At 47.6% G+C, this 15,031-nt stretch overlaps 1 pseudogene; it reads left to right on the top strand.

Annotated features, from left to right (window-relative positions):
- Positions 1 to 499: 499 nt before the first annotated feature.
- On the top strand, positions 500 to 10,063 carry LOC144153492 (uncharacterized; annotated as a pseudogene).
- Positions 10,064 to 15,031: the final 4,968 nt, after the last annotated feature.

Consider the following 15,031-nt stretch of genomic DNA (forward strand, 5'->3'; position numbering starts at 1 on the left):
GCTCGACGCCTCTTGATATCATACCGGCTGGCGGCCGAGGCTCTCTTCAAAAGAGCAGACAAGAGAAAGACGCGCTCTGATCTAAAAGGCCAACCCAGCTGTTTCGAGGTAGGCGACAAAGTTTTCGTGAAGGTAGAATTCCGGACACCCGGGCTGACCAAAAAACTCTCGCCGAAATGGAAGGGCCCGTTCCGCGTGGTTGAGAAGCTCTCTGACGTCACGTGCAGAATCCGTGGGATTCAAACGAAAGAGGAGAAAATTGTGAATGTAAACAAACTCCGAATTGCTGTGTGCGAAACCGGAAATGAGCGACAGCCGGTAACCGTGGCTGACAGAGACAGGCCACGACTCCCGTCCCCTGAATGCAGTAGCCCAATGGTGAGCCCATTCGGGGACATCCCGCTCGAAGCTGTGATCGATGAAATTGATCGATGATGAAATCATCGATCGATGAAATCATGATCGATGATCGATGAGTGGGCTGGGCAACAGCGTATTGATGGCGAACGCTCACCTGCAATGCCTGTTTTTCATGCAAATTGTCGTCTGGGAAGTTGTTCCGACAGTCTTCCGCACGGAGCCTCACGGTACCGACGGAAGCTTGGTCTCACTGCACCGGCGACCACAGCGCCCAATCGACTTGCCACTACCGCCCATCACCGACAGCCCCGTTTATGACCACTGCATCGCCAAACTGCCTCCTGTTCTACCCCACCTACTGCACTCCCTGAAGTCACGTGGTTCCCACGTCACCGACCCGACAGCGGCGCCACACCGCTACCATAAAAGCACCACCGTCAACCGTGGCCCCTCCAGTGGGCTCGGCAACAGCGTATCCATGGCGAACGCTCACCTGCGATGCCTGTTTTTCATGCAGATTGTCATCTGGGCAGGTGTTCCGACAGTCTTCCGCACGGAGCCTCACAATACCGACGGAAGCTTGGTCTCACTGCACCGACGAAAACAGCGCCCAATCGACTTGTCACTACCGCCCATCACTGACAGCCCCCTTCATGACCGCTGCATCGCCAAACTACCTCCTGTTCTACCCCGCCTACTGCACTCCCTGAAGTCACGTGGTTCCCACGTCACCGACCCGACACCGGCGCCACACCGCTACCATAAGAGCCCCAGCGTCAACCGTGGCCCCTCCAGTGGGATCGGCAACAGCGTATCGATGGCGAACGCTCACCTGCGATGCCTGTTTTTCATGCAGGTAACAAACCGCTACTCCATATTTGCCAAGCCTACACGGCTTTATGCGTTGATAGTGTTGCCGAGCTCACGGTATTGCATTGGTGCCCTTTATCATTACTGCTACTGCTTACTAAAGCTGTTGTTGCTCTCCGGAGACATAGAAGAAAACCCAGGCCCTACTACCCGTTCATCCTCCACCCAAACAGCTGGCGATGTACTGTCAGCCCTTGATGAAGTTCGATCATCCCTCCTAAAAGAAATGAAAAGCATTCAAACTACACTGTCCCAGTATGATAAAACTTTTGAGAGTATGAACTAAAGGCTTTTTAAAATTGAAGCAGACTGTGCGATCGTAGCCACATTTAAAACAGACGTCGAGGAAATCCGTTCCATCGCTGTACAAAATTCCGAACAAATCGCTAAACTAGCTTCCAGTATTGACGATTTTAACGATAGAGCCCGACGAAATAACCTTATCTTTTATGGACACAAAGATTCCGGACGCGAAACGTGGGCCCAATCCGAGGCTTTAATCATAGATCACTGCAAGGCTGCCCTCAATCTGACTGTTAACCCACGCGATGTTGAACGCGTACACCGACTGGGAACTTTCCATCCTAGCAAAGATAGGCCCATAATTGTAAAGTCCACGCATTTCAAAGATAAAGACCTTATTCTATCGAACGCAAGAAAACTAAAAAATACCACATACAGCATTTCACAAGACTACTCCCCCAACACCCGTCTGATACACAAACGACTGATCGAATTTGGGAAAGCCCAGTCCCGGCCTTATAAGCTCGCATACCGTAAATTAACCATCTATGAGGTGACTTACATTTTTGACCCGACTACACAAACGGTGCTCCCACGTGCACCATAGCTACCCACTAAAGCCCATGTTCAATCGAAAAACTTTCAGTTATTTATACTAACATTAGGACCTATTGCCTAAACGCGATTCCCTGCTCAGTCTCATCCAGGCTACCGAATGTAAATTAGTAGTACTAACCGAAACATGGTTGAATTCATCTATCTTTGACTCAGAGTTGCTTCCTATGTTCACTGATTTTGATATTTTCCGCTGCGATCGCCAAAACAAACGGGGGGGTGGGGTCTTAATCGCTGCTCACCACAGTTTGCAATGCTGCGCGGTAGACATTCCTTCTAGCCTTGAAATTATCTTCATCCGCTGTAAAGCTGCAGCCCCACCCATTACAATTGGCGTCTGCTACCGCTCCCCTGACTCCGATTCCTCTTTTATTGCAACTTTTATGATGCTCTCCAACTGGCAACTTCAGATTCGGACGGTTCCCCTCTCCTGCTATTCGGAGACTTCAACTTCCCCTCAATAAATTGGTCCAACTTAGCATTAACGACTTCAAAAATAACATTGAAAGTGACTTTGTAGATACTTGCCTTATGTTCTATTTATTCCAAGTGATAACATTCCCTACACGAACGAGTCATAATTCAACAAGCTTGCTAGATTTACTCCTAACGTCCGAACGTGATAAAATTTCGTCGGTTTCTAATCTAACCGGCCTAAGCGATCACTCAGTCATTCATGCGAGTTTTCAATACATTGATTGATTGATTGATTGTAGGGTTTAACGCGCCGACGCAACGCAGGCGATGAGGCGCGCCGTAGTGGAGGGCTCCGGATTAATTTTGACCACCTGGGGATCTTTATCGTGCGCCGAAATCTCGTACACACGGCCGTTTTTGCTTTTCGCCTCCATCAGAAAAGCGGCCGCCGTGGCCGGGAATCGAACCCGCGACCTCGTGCTCAGCAGCGCAACGCCTTAGCCACTGAGCCACCGCGGCGGGTGAGTTTTCAATACAACTTACCGAATCCCCCAAAAATTAAGAAAAGAATAACCCTACACGACAAAGCCGATTATGAAAGTATGAATAACGAACTTTCCTCTTTCTGTGATTGGTTTCTTATAGTGTTCTGCAAACGGTCTGTTGACGAAAACTGGGAGCTTTTTAAAGAGAAAATGCAGCAATTAATAAACACCTATATTCCTACCATCACCATTACAGATTGCCCTACTTCTCCGTGGTACAACAACGCATTAAAACGCCTTAACAACAAAAAGAAGAGACATTTCCGCTCGGCTAAGGCGTCGAATTCCAAGCAAGCATGGGAAAAATATCGTAATACTGAAAAACTTTAAGAATCCATGATTTCAAATGCTAAACGAACGTTATTCTCGTCTACCCTCCCACACATGATACGCACTAACCCCAAACAGTTCTGGAAGGCCATTAACCCAACTCATATGAAACCTATCTCGTTATGCGATCCACAAAATGTTACGATACCGGAACCCTATGTCGCAGAAACACTAAATTCTAGATTTTGTTCTGTCTTTACTGATGAACCCGAAGATATACTTCCTTGTGCTTCCACCCGTGATTTCCCTGCTATGCCTAACGTCATCTTCAAACCTCACGGTATCATTAAAGTGATCGAGTCATTAAAAGTGACGTCATCAGCTGCTATTGACTGCATAAATTCTAAAGTTCTGATAAACACTAAACATTTTTCTGCTGTTATATTGTCTCATATCTTTCACCAAGCACTGTCATCTGGAGTGGTGCCACGAGACTGGAAGGTTTGCAAGGTCATTCCAATTCCCAAGAAAGGTCCGTCATCCTCACCTTCCAGCTACCGTCCAATATCACTAATATGCATATGCTGTAAACTTATGGAACATATTATCTACTCTCAAACCGTCAAATTTTTTTCGTCTGTAAATTTTTTCACCCCAGTCAGCACGGTTTTCAGAAAGGCCTCTCATGTGACACCAAACTCGCACTTTTTATTTATTTATTTACAAATACCTCAAAGACCCCAGTGGGCGGGGTTTTACATGAGGGGTATAAACGATATCAGCTCATGTCTTGATCATAATATTCCTGTTGACGCTCTCTTTCTAGATTTCGAAAAAGCTTTTGATAAGGTACCCCATAAACGTCTCTTTCTAAAACTTTTGCGCTTAAACCTTGACCCTGCCGTTTTAAACTGGATCCAAAATTTTCTTTCAAACCGTGAACAGTTCGTTTGTGCCAACCAGGCATCATCATCCCGTTGTCAAATAGTCTCAGGTGTGCCCCAGGGTACGGTCCTCGGTCCCCTCCTGTGCTTAATTTATATAAACGACCTGCCTAATAATATACCGTCAAGTATCTGTTTATTCGCAGATGACTGCGTCATTTATCGCCCTAATAATGACCCTAATGACTCCTGCATTCTCCAAAACGGTCTTTTAACAATTGAAACATGGTGCAGAAATTGGGTAATGACTCTAAACATTAACAAAACGTCTGTCGTTTCTTTTCATCGTAGGAAACATTACCCGGCTCCAACATACTTTATTTTCGGCTCTAAGTTATCCCCCGTGGACTCCAATAGGTATTTAGGTATAAACATAACTCCTGATCTTAATTGGACACCCCACATAATAAATATCTGTAACGAAGAAAATAAAGTTCTTGGCTACCTAAGACGAAACTTACGCCTTTCCCCTCCTCCTGTAAAACGTTTAGCCTACCTAACATTAGTACGCCCGAAACTCGAATACGCTTGCGCCGTCTGGGACCCGCACCAATCCAATCTATTAAAATGTTGTAATCTATTCAGAATAGGGCAGCAAGGTTTATTTACTCTGATTATTCATATCACTCAAGTGTCACTAATCTGAAAAGCCAAGCCCAACTCCAGAATCTAGAATTGCGACGCAAGGCCGCTAGACTAACCCTTTTTCACAAATTCTTTCATTCGTCGCCTGACGCATCCAGTATCATGCCCGCACATCGAATCTTTTCTCGTACTAGCCACCGCAACGCTGTTTATCCTGCGCATGCCCGTACAACTTCCCACCTTCGCTCGTTTTTTGTTCAAACAGCAAAGGATTGGAATAATCTTCCACCCGACGTCGTGCACCACTCAAGTCCGGTTCTGTTCAAAACCCACATCGAAAGAAATTTGTACCACAGCCCACCCCTCATGTAACACCCCGTACTGGGGCATTTGAGGTATAATAAATAAATAAATAAATAAATAAATAAATAAATAAAAATATTATTCAGAATTCCATCCAATCGTTCCTTCCAGCTGCGGAGGCTGCCGTCCTGAGCCATTGCACGATTATGCCTTGCGAAGCAGGGGTGCTGCACCGTACCCTCCCTAACACGCGATGGTGGGTGATGCTTCTGGGGCAAAATTCCGATCTTCCGCCACCCCTATTTTTTGTTCTTTTTTGTGTGCTTGTACAGTTGAAGTTTTCGCGACGACCGCTAGGGTCAAGTTTATAGAGGCGACAATGCGCCTTGTTATGTGCTTTAGTTGTGCCTCTTCCCCTGTGTCTTTACTACCCGACCTGCAAACTGTGCCGTGCTCCACGACTGGACTTTGCGGTTCGCATAATGTGCATGCCTACACGGGTGCAAATCAAGACTTTTGCAGTGGCAAAACTCTTCTAGAGTGGGCGAATGTGTCGGCCGTGTGTGTGCCTGGACTACTGCGAACCAGATGGAAAAAAATTCCCCGCATTTCCCCGAGGGGAAGAATGTGAAAGTGCAAATGCACGAGTTGAATTTGCGCGGTTCGGTAATGTTCGCGAAAGAGAGATCACACACACACACACACACAACTACAAAGAAAGAAAGATGCATTTATTCACAGACACCTATTTGTGTTGTCGTTGTACTTGATTGCTAGAGCGGATCTCAGCTTTGAAATTTCGTGTCAGTACTCCTTTAAGCAGGTGCATTAGCCCTTCTCACGCCCGATTCTTGGCCAATCCCCCACGTGGGTATGTGCCATGTCAGCGGCCAGGCAGCGCGCGCCCATCTCCCCCCGTTGCCAAGGAAGACGAGGAGATTCCTGGCCAATCCCCCACGTGGGTATGTGCCATGTCAGCGGCCAGGCAGCGCGCGCCCATCTCCCCCCGTTGCCAAGGAAGACGAGGAGATTCCTGGCCAATCCCCCACGTGGGTATGTGCCATGTCAGCGGCCAGGCAGCGCGCGCCCATCTCCACGTGCGCGGACATCGCCGGTGGACGCAGCTTCAGGGTCGCTTAAGAAGTGCATTGCACTTAAAAATTTGGCCGCAGGAAGTTTTCCCGCGGGAACGCGTGGCCACTTCACTCAGGACACATGTTCCTTTTTGCCTCGGGGTGAGCCAGGCTTCCCTCCGCTGGACGCGTACTTGGCGGGTGCGCACACAGCCGCGTCGTCCACTGCCGCTTGAAGCCGCCCCTTCTCCCCCTTTTCCCCGCCGCTGCTCGGACGTAGGAGAAGGAGGAGATAAAGAGGGACGAACGGAGAGGATGGAGGTTAGACTTGGGGCGACCGTCTTGCCATTCGGACGCAGCCGTAGGAGCAATCCGAAGGCGGGCGTCCCTCCCAGGAGCCCGCTCGCTGCCAGCGTTTCCTGCCCCGGTCTACACCTCGAGCCCGCCGAGCTACCAGTCCTACCCAGCCTCCCCTTCCTGACCGCGGCCTACAGCTCGAGCTCGCCGAACTACCGGTCCGGTACTACCTCCCGTTCCTGCCCTCGGGTTCACCACGCAGGCCTTTCGAGTCACCGGCCCCGCACTGCCTCCATCTCCTGGCCCCGAAACCCACTTGGCCCGACGGCGTCCCGTCGGCGATTGACCCCCCTGCAACCCTAACAATTCCGCCCAACCTGGTGGGGAAGCTGGCACCAGTGAGGCACCCCATTAAACTAATTGTTAATTTTTTTCTCCCGCCTCAGTGTGTCTCATTTCCTCAAAGCTCTGCGTGGACCCACTTTATTATGACTTTGTGACTAACCCGTTAAACGAGCGTCACAGTAGTAAGTACCGCCAAATCAGCTTGGAAACGAGTGGTAGCCCCGTGAAACGCCTCGTTAATTGGTATGATGCGTTTGAAAAAGCTCCACAGCAGCCCACGCTGCACCAACCGGCGGATCGTGCAAACAGCCATGACGCGCCTATGACGCTCCAGCTGACGGGGGTTTCTTCCCTTGGCAAGCCACGCAGCGCACCTGGAGGACCGGTCGAAATCTGCTGCGAACGCTTCACCCATCTACTGTCCCGTGCACGCGTAGAGCCTGCACCCAGAATGGCTTCCTAGCAGCTGACCGTCAGGCCGCTCGCTTGCCGGCTGCAAAGTCATTTTCATGGCTGCGCTTTCCTCGTTTTCGGATTCAAAATCACCGATTTTTGCTGACCGCTTGCGGCGTCCACCCGCGTATTTCAGCTGTTCCATTTTGCATGTCCCTTTTTTTTCAGCAGACTATACGGAAATGGTATTTTTAAGACGTGGAAATTTTGAGTGCAGTTTTCCTTTAAATTAAAGTCCTCTCCCACCAATCCTACGGGGCAGACAAACAGCTTCTTGTCGTCTGTATTGTGCCTTGAAAGGATTCCGGCTAGACTATGGCAGTATACTGCACTCAAAATACTTCACTTAGTTCTGCATCTTGGTCTTCGCCTCTCATGTGGCGCTTTTCGCACTAGCCCTGTCGAGAGTCTGTACGTAGAGTGGGACAAATGGCGCGTAGGAATCCGAAGGAGTATGTTGACTTGCATGCACATCAGATTGTGTCCCTCGCCCACCAGCTTTTCAATCTTCTGAGCTTTTCAATCTTCTGACACAGCAGTCACAACTGTTTTTTTTTTTCATTACGTCTATTTGCTTACCTTTATCTCTCAGAGTTAGAGAGGAGACTTCTGCTTTCAAGGTCCCCCTTTCAGACACGCACAAGCCATCAATCCATCATTTTATCCCATTATGACATCTACGTCCTATATCATGCGAGCTGCCATTCATGCAAGTAGAAAAAATTGGGTTCCCAAGAGTGCGATTCTGCCGCACTTACTCTTTTTGCAGGTAAACTACAGGTGCGCCGAATTCTATAGTGATGCATCGAATCGAAACCTCCTTCAACTGTATCTTCTGCGCCTCATGGAGCAAATTTTAGTGTCACTAAAACAATGAATTTTCATGACAGTATATACAAGTTATTACAGTATGGCATATTACTTGTTTTGCTGTAGGGAGGCCCCCTTCCTCAAAAGCATGCACCCACCTCGGTTAAACATTAAAATTCTATGCACGATGACTAATACTGTATTGGCTTCAAATCCTCAGCATCTCCACAACTCTCCACTGTACCTACGGAATTTTGTAATAATAAAGCTGCTAGGTTATTGTTATGCGCTTTTATTCCACCATTATATTACTGATGAGTGAACTCAATAAAAAGTCAACAAGGTTTTTATATAAAAAACTCAAAAAAGTATCGAAAGGCTTTGTTTAATTACAACTCAATCGACTTTCTACTGATAAACGTCATTAGGGTAACCCAGTAGCCTTTACCAGTGGCATCATTGTAAAAATAATTGTTATACCTTGCTACCCGCAGCGGTGACTCAGTGGCTATGGCGTTCTGCTGCTGAACACGAGGACGCAGGCTTGGTTCCGGGCCGCGGCTGCCGCTTTTCTAATGGAGGCGGAAAGCAAAAACGCCCGTACGTTTGAGGTTTCGGCGCACGCTAAAGGTCAAAATTAATCCGCAGCCCTCCACTACGGCGCACCCCATCGCCTGTGTAGCGTCGGCACGTTAAACACCGGAATGAATGAATCAATCAGTTATACTTTGCTGTGGGGCGAAACAAATTATATTTTATTTTTACTGCCTTTACTGAACTGGTGCCGAATGGTTTGCACATAAAAACAATGGAGGGAATAAACATAAACTATAGTGGCTCATCTCTTCCGGAACTAGACTCCCGCGGAATCGGTTCCCTGCAGCAGCAGCTAATTTTCTTCTTTATTAAAAAAAACCGTCGTGTGGGTGGTACCTCTAACACGCATTCACATAATGGGTGAGCCTTCTCCACTACCGTTCATTTGCAGCTTTGGCGCGAATCAGAGTCGTTGGAAAAATTCGAAGTGGTTCTTTCGGAAAAGTTGTAGTGGGAGCACGCAGATCTCGGCCAGAAGAAAACGGGGACATGGAATGTGGGGCTGCTACACATAGGTCGGCTCCCAGTTTTAGGAGCAGAAAAAATCCCGTCCCCTACCCCTTTCAAACATATAATGCCCTGATACGTTGTGATCAGGGAGGGAGGGGGGTAGATTTAAACGGGCCCTGAAAGACGTTTTACCGATACATGGGTGTTCACATTTTCAGGTAAATCAAAGTCCTAGTACTCAGCTTTTTGTTAAAGGTGAGTACTAGGACAAACCTTTCTGTTAAAGCGACTAGTATTAGTGGAGTTGTGGCCAATCAAAACATCGCATTATCGCCCGCACCGTGATTCCCCTCGTCTCGTCCTCCTCTTCGCAACACACGAGCGTGAAGGCCCATGATGCCTCGCTTCAAGGGGACGTCTGCAAGAACTTCCGCTGGCGCGCTTCGTCTGCTGCGATATTCTGCGCCACAGGGTCGTTTTGGAACGGAACCGTCTGACTTTCTGCGCACCATTTCCGCCATTTTTAAAGGAAAGGTTTACTACTTTCGTCCAGCGGTTTCATGGAGGATTCGCAGGTTAACCTCTTTCCCAGAGACACACCCCCGGCGACACACCCCTCCAAGCGCATCGCGTCATTTACCGGCACAGCTGTCGGCGCTGCGCACAAGCCCCTGTTTCCCTGTTTAAAGACTTTCTGTTCACGTAGCGGCGCAACCGCGACGGGAATGGCCGCTCAACTGAGCGGCAGGCCACCAAACCGGCAGCCTACCACGCATGCGCCGCTGGGTCGTCTCGGGCTATGTGGCTCATCCTGCACCGCGTTCGCCGTGAAATAGGAACGCCGCGTTCTCCGAGAATAAAAGCGAGGCCCGGCCTCTTCCTGTGATCGTTGCACGGGACCGAACCGCTTTGAGCCGTGGTGGGCAATACAGGTACATCAAAGCTTAACCAAGCGAAACCAAGACACAACCAGACTAAGCCAAGCTTTTGCTTTCCATATCCAAGGTTAGCTGAGGTAAGCCGGAACCATTTTTTATCATTTTATGAATCCTGCACTCCGCTCACAACTGGAAACGCTGATGGAAGGATTGGGGCGGGCGTTTTATGCCTCCACGACATGTCTTGGCACGTACTGGAGTCCAAACTATGCGAGCGAATGACTAAAAAAGCACGTCAAAATTTGGTATAGTGAGCAAGTGCATGCGTTGCGAACCAACGTCGGTTTATATACTGTGTTATTGGCCGATCTTTCGCGCCATAGTCGAGTTTGGTCGTGTTGTGGGGTTGGCCGTGACGCCATGCACGCGCGTACACACGCAGCTGTAGTATTCCATTCCGTTACTCTCTCGGTTATAATTTAAACTTAACAAAAGAGCAGCCGAAGGTTTGCCTGCGGTAAGGCAAAGAGGCTTTTTTTTAAGAGAGCGTTGTGCATTCCATTTTCAACTTCTGCCCTGTCCCGCCCCCCCTTTACTTTCCGGGAAACCCCTACGCGACCCTGTGTTTATCAGCTGCTGTACAATACACCGTAACCGACATTACGATTGGTCTCGGGAGAGTAGTGTGAGTTTCGGGGCCATGCGCGCCTGCCTTTTTGTTCGAATATACAGATGATAACACAAAGATCCCACTTCGCTTTTCCCCTGATGGCCTCGAGCCCCTTTTCCCTCTATAAAGGCTATTCGTTCATTTTTCACGCACTCGGTGCTGTGATTTGACATATGAGTCGTTTTTTTTAATGAGCCAGATCTACCTAACGCGAATTTGACAAAAGCACAAGTTTCTTACAGGAGCTAAATTCAGCGCCATCAAAACTAATACATGATATAGTTGACATGTCAGCTAGGGAAAGTTTACGTCCACAAGTAATTAAAAATTATGCCGTGAATTATGTCAATCTTGGACTGGTGAGTTTCGACACCGTTCATACTGAATTGAAACGCTCAAGTTTACGCTGCATTCTTATGAAAAGACCCGCCGCGGTGGCTCAGTGGCTAAGGCGTTGCGCTGCTGAGCACGAGGTCGCGGGTTCGATTCCCGGCCGCGGCGGCCGCTTTTCTGATGGAGGCGAAAAGCAAAAACGCCCGTGTATACGAGATTTCGGCGCACGTTAAAGATCCCCAGGTGGTCAAAATTAATCCGGAGCCCTCCACTACGGCGCACCTCATCGCCTGCGTTGCGTCGGCGCGTTAAACCCCACAATCAATCAATCAATCAATTCTTATGAAAACTTTATTTAAATTGACTTTACGCATTGTGCGATTGAGTTTTGGGGGAAAAGACATTGAACATATGCAAAAGGGCTTCAAGAACTGTAGAACTATACATAGAGAGCAGATGAGTAGTCTTGACACCATAAGCTGCTCTTTTCGAGTTCTTCCCTAATACAGTGACCTTCCGCACGCCTCAAAGCATTAACGAAGCAAGCAAGCTCTCTATTGCTATCTCATGAATTTCCAAAACGCATCACAAAACCGCTGCTCATATATTATTCTTCACCTTGATGAAGTGGTTCGCACTCTGAGAGTCGAAGAGGGGGCGGGATTTGCCGGGTCTGGTAAGCGGACGCTATTTAGTTAAGTACTGATATGGTAAATGTGGGACTAAGAAACATATAAGTATAACCAGAGCTATTTCGTTGGAACGGGGGAGACGAAATTAAATCATTTTTCCCCATCTCTGTTTCATTTTGTTCACTTCTTCCGCTCAATTCGTCGTTGACATCTGTGGACAGATCTTTCGCCGATCTCCTGATTGCCGTTTGAATTCTTAAGCCTAGTTCGAAACGCAAAAAAAACTTCCGGAAACACCCATGAAACAGTCTGAACACATAAAGACATAAGCAACGTGCCATTGGGCAAATGCATTTGGTTAATTTTGATCCGTGGAACAGAATGATCTGGCGCATGTTCGATACAAACTACAATGTGGGTACATGTTTTCAGGGCGTTATCTCCACTATTGTCTCTCCACCCCTTTTTTAGTGGAAAGTTGCCGAGTTTTTCTTGTCACTTCAGCTTTATCAGACTCAGTTTCGGTTTTTAGTTCTGGCTCATTGCGAAAAAAATGCCTGATATGTGGATGGTTCGCTTGTCAGTCCCAGCCCTAAATACCTCCTCGCCCCCCAAAGCCTACTTTGTGCATTGTGTAAGTGGATGGGAGGAAACTATGCTTACTCTATATAAAGACATATCAACTTTGCAAAAACACACATCAGTATTTTGTCCTCTGAAAGTACATTTGCATTTCTACATATACAAAGCACGAGTTTAAAACACAACAAATCGCACCTGTGACTTCAACGATGCATTGACGTTTGATATCGCAGTTCCAAAGTTCAACCAAAAGGTTTTGTTTTGAATTCATGCATGCGATTCGCAAACCATTCCACTCAGAACGCAGAAAAAGAAAAAAAAAGCCACAGTAAGCCGGGCTTTCGCCCGAGACTGTTAATGCGCGAGCGCGAGCGCGTTCACTGCGCAACGGCAGCAAATCAACGGCAAAACGGTTGCAGTGATGGAAATAACCTGTATAGGCACCAGTGACTGCCCAGAGGGCGACACGGAGCCAGCGACACCCAGCGACACCTTATAGGTAGATACATGCAGCACTGGGTCGGTCACCGCGCGCCAGCACGTTCGGGGTTGGAGCACGCTCGCCGCACCCGGTGAATCATATTAGTAGCCCTTTTTATGTTTAAAACAAGCGGCGCTTTGCTACATTATTCCTGCCACTGAGTGCAGGAGACCCAAACGGTGTTTCTCGTTTGATCTCGCGTATGGGTTGGAAGGTCGAGACAAATTGGCGTGACGCCCAGAAGGGAAGCGCATGCGCGAGATAGCTCGCGCGTCCTCTACTTGCCCGCACATCTTTCTCATTAACTGCGTTTTCGGGTGAAAACTAAACAGTACTTTGTTATTCTCCAGTCACCTAAAGAGGATGCTTTGTTTGCAAATACGATATGAGACGTTGTGGGATATTTCCTCGCCTTAGCCGATCCACATGAGTGGACTTGTCTAAATACGCTGTTGACTGCAAAACTATTGACTGAACAACATGGGCGTTACATAGTTGTCTGACTGGAATATGGAATTTGGCATATGCAACAGTATAAAAATCCCGTTTCTTTCTGTGTATGAGAAGTGCTGACGATATTTATAGGAACACACCATCGAATACGGAGCTTCAGGTCCTCCAAATTCAATGCTGATTTCGAATTTGTGACCTCGATTCATCATCATCACCAGCCTATCTACGCCCACTCCAGGGCAAAGGCCTCTCCCATTATTCTCCAATTACCTCAGTCCTGTGCCAACTGTGACCAATTTATCCCCGCAAACTTCTTGATCTCATCTGCCCATCTAACTTTCTGCCGCCCCCTGCAACACTTGCCTTCTCTAGGGATCCACTCTGTTACCCTTAATGACCAGCGGTTATCTTGCCTTCGCATTACATACCCTGCCCACGTCCATTTCTTCTTCTTAATTTCTACTAATATGTCCTTAACACCAGTTTGCTCCCTGACCCACTCCGCTCTCTTCTTGTCCCTTAATGTTACACCTATCATTTTACGCTCCATTGCCCGCTGAGTCCTTCTCAATTTAAGTTGAACCCTCTTAGTGAGCCTCCAAATTTCTGCCCCGTAGGTGAGTACCGGTAAGATGCAACTGTCATACACCTTCTTCTTCAGCGACAATGGTAGGCTACTATTCATTATCTGAGAATGTCTGCCATATGCACCCCACCCCATTCTGATCTTTCTAATTATCTCTGCCTCATGGTTGGGATCTGGTGTCACAACTTGGCCTAAGTAAATATATTCGCTTACCACTTCCACTGCCTCGCCGCCTATCTCAAACTGCTGTGCTGTCCCGAGGTTATTGATCATTACTTTAGTTTTCTGCATATTAATTTTCAGGCCCACGGTTCTACTGCGTTCGCCCAGTGCGGAAAGCATGCTTTTCAATTCGTCCCCCGAGTTACTTAGCAAGGCAACGTCATCAGCAAATCTGAGGTTACTTAGGTATTCTCCATTAACCCTTACTCCCACCTGTTCCCAATCCAACGTTCTGATAACTTCTTGTAAGCATGCTGTGAATAACATTGGAGAGATTGTGTCTCCTTGTCTGACACCCTTCCTTATAGGTATTTTACTGCTCTCCCTATGGAGGATGATGGTAGCTGTAGACCCATTGTAGATATCCTCCAGTATTCTTACATAATGCTCATCTACCCCCTGGTTCCGTAATGCCTGAATGACTGCTAGGGTTTCTACTGAGTCAAATGCTTTCTCATAATCTATGAAGGCTATATATAGGGGTTCAGTATACTCAGCGCACTTCTCTATCACCTGATTGATCGTGTGAATATGGTCCATTGTTGAATAACCTTTACGGAATCCTGCTTGTTCTTTAGGTTGACTGAAATCTAAGGTTGCAGAGATTCGGTTAGCGATTACCTTGGTATATACGTTGTAGACAACTGACAGTAAGCTGATCGGCCTGTAATTTTTTAAGTCCTTCATGTCGCCTTTCTTATGGATTAGGATTATGTTCGCGTTCTTCCAAGATTCCGGTACCATTGCGGTCATTAGGCATTGCGTATACAGGTTTGCCAGTTTTTCAAGTACAATTTCGCCGCCATCCTTCAAGAGGTCTGCTGTTATCTGACCCTCACCAGGTGCTTTGCCCCCTTTCATTTCTTTCAAAGCCTTCCTTACTTCTTCGGTCGTTACTGGTGGGATGTCTATCTCCTCTGAACTACTGTCTCGTTCGGCATTATCCTGTATGTCCCGGCTACTGTACAGATCCCTATAGAACTCCTCGGCCACTGTGACTATTTTATACCTATTTGT

This window comes from Haemaphysalis longicornis, unplaced genomic scaffold (genome assembly GCF_048455015.1).
Source record: "Haemaphysalis longicornis isolate Haplotype H1 unplaced genomic scaffold, Haemaphysalis longicornis Haplotype H1 scaffold_9, whole genome shotgun sequence".
In the NCBI taxonomy this organism is placed as follows: Eukaryota; Metazoa; Arthropoda; class Arachnida; order Ixodida; family Ixodidae; genus Haemaphysalis; species Haemaphysalis longicornis.